Below are 2,669 nucleotides of genomic sequence, written 5' to 3'. Positions count from 1 at the left end.
AACTACTACTATATTACTCTGAGTAATATCTAATAACTGTCAAGATAGCACCTATAATACCTACTTTATCTAAGGCAACTGCATCGCCAGCACCTCAGGATCTTAAACCCCAGGACCTTATAAATAAACTTATACAACTACACTAACAGGTTAAGCAACTCAGCCTAAAACGTTAAATACTTATATTAGGATAAAAAGACTTAGGAGAAATCACGAAGCCTAGAGCACTAGAACCCTATAACAGTAACCCAAGAATACTCTAAGGATTCTTAACCCAGCTTAAGGCGTACTATTAATTCTATCCAAATAAGTTAACTAATATATAAGCAAAAGTACTACATACTAAAGGATATATAACAGGCACTGCACTCACATGGTTTAAACTAATTATATAAGACTATCTTAATAACACCAGAGATAACTAGGATAACAAAACAAAAGAAATATTCACTAACTATAAAAAATTTAAAAAAGCAATCAAAAAAACATTTAGATTAACTAACAAAGTAAGGACCGTAATTATTCACATAAACTAACTCAAATAAAAAGGATCCGCATCGGATTATACAGCATATTTCAGACAAGTCACCTCAGTACTTAACTAGGAAAATAAGCCACTTATATCAGCCTTTTTTAAAGGACTAAAAGAAGAAATAAAAGACAAACTATACAGAGAAGATATACCAAACAACTTCTTAAACTATATAGTAATAGCAGTTCAAATCAATAATAAATAATATTAGTAACGCATATAAAAGTAATAAGGAAAGGGAACTTAGAATCCTACAGGAAGAAAAGAATAATAAGCAAATTAAAAGAAAAAGCAAGAAGAACCTATTGCCTATAGTCACACTCTTAACCCTAGACAAATAAAGCTTAACGCTACTAAGAAAGATAACAAAAAGGAAAAGAAATGCTATAACTACAGAAAACCAGGACATTTCGCCAATAAATGCAAGAAACCCAGGAAGGAATAAAAGCCAGTACCAGAAAGAGATAAAAAACAGCTTAACACTACTAACCAACAAAAAATCAAAGTTACCAAACCAGAGGTAGAGCACAAAAACCTAAGCTAGACCTTCTACTACAATAACAACTGCTATATCCACCTCAGTAGCAAACAAGAAACCGGATAGTTTCTAAAAGAACCTAGAAAGCCAAAAAAAACACAAAAACAAATAAATCAGGCATTAAAAATCCCGACACCACCACCACAAAAACCAAGACACAAGAAGCTACAAAAAATAACAACGCCAGAACTTAAAGAAATACGCACAGGAATTCAAGCAGTATAACAAGCAGCATAAAAGGACCTAAACGAATAATTAATAGAAAAGAGAACTCTTATAATAACAGGACAAAAAGAACTCTATAAACCAAAATCGCCAGAATACTTGGACAAAAATTCGCACTAAGAAATCCTTAATTAAGTACAACAATAAGCAGAAGTAAAGAAGGTTTAAAGGGAATAACAATATAAGGAGGAACAAGACACACAAATCCTCACCACCTTTAATAAACCTAAAGATAAAGTAAGGGAAATAAGCGTTAATAATAACTACGTAATCCTAAACACTCTAAAAGCATCCAAAGACAAGCAAAGCAAGAAAAAAACGTTTATAAGATTAACAGCCACATAAAAATAAGCTATATAATAATATTTCCCCGTACTAACAAGAAAACATTTCGTAATTCCTATTATTACAATAAACACCACCATAGTAATAGAAAACCAGACACTATAGTTTCCGGGAGGAAAAAAAGAAAATAATCCTAGACTCTCACCAGGACACACAAAACATACACGTCTAATATAAGCATCATACGCATTTATAATATACCAGGCACATTTTTAAACCAAGGCGTAATTAGATATATTCCTAATTAAGATAAGAGGATATCTAATTAAAGTACTATACTTTAAATAAGAACTCCTAGAATAAAAAGTAAAAATAATTAATAATAATCAAATAATAATCTTAGAACCTAACTTAAATATACCTATTAAATACTAAGCTTATACAAATCCTATAAACGTATATAAATCAGACACATACTAGTTACACATATATACAAAGAATAAGCAATAGTATTAATATATATATAAGGGAAAAATCCTAACACACAAAAAAGAGTTACTACTTAAGTCACCTTAATATGAAATAAAAGACTATATAGTATACCTACTACCAAATTATTCAGAACATATAGTAGATAAGGCCAGGAAATAGCATAAGTGGTAATATAAAACACTAGTAATATATAAACAGACATAGTAAGTATTAGACATACTTAAACAAAAAGACCCTAGGGGAACCACAAAATCAACATACTATAATAAGTAAAAGCTAGATAAGTAGTATAACAAACAAAAGTTTAACCCCAGATATAACAAGAAATATACAGTAAACTATAATAACCTAAGATATAAAAAGCATAGGGAAATAAAAAACCAAATCTATAACCGCCTATATTAAATATTTAATAATAGGTTTTACTTTAAGCACCCATAAAACAGAACTAAACCTATAAAATAGTACCAAGAAATAAAACAATAAATCACAGAAGAATCTATTCCAGAAAACTTAAAAAACAAGGCACGCCATCTATAAAAGGGCTACAGGCTAGCATAAAAAGAAAAACGCTAATAACACTTAATATAATCCAAG

The sequence above is a fragment of the Metarhizium robertsii genome, assembly GCF_000187425.2.
Source record: "Metarhizium robertsii ARSEF 23 chromosome Unknown MAA_Scf_2, whole genome shotgun sequence".
Taxonomy (NCBI): domain Eukaryota; kingdom Fungi; phylum Ascomycota; class Sordariomycetes; order Hypocreales; family Clavicipitaceae; genus Metarhizium; species Metarhizium robertsii.
The sequence above is the reverse complement of the archived record's forward strand: the minus strand, read 5'-3'. Positions refer to the sequence as shown.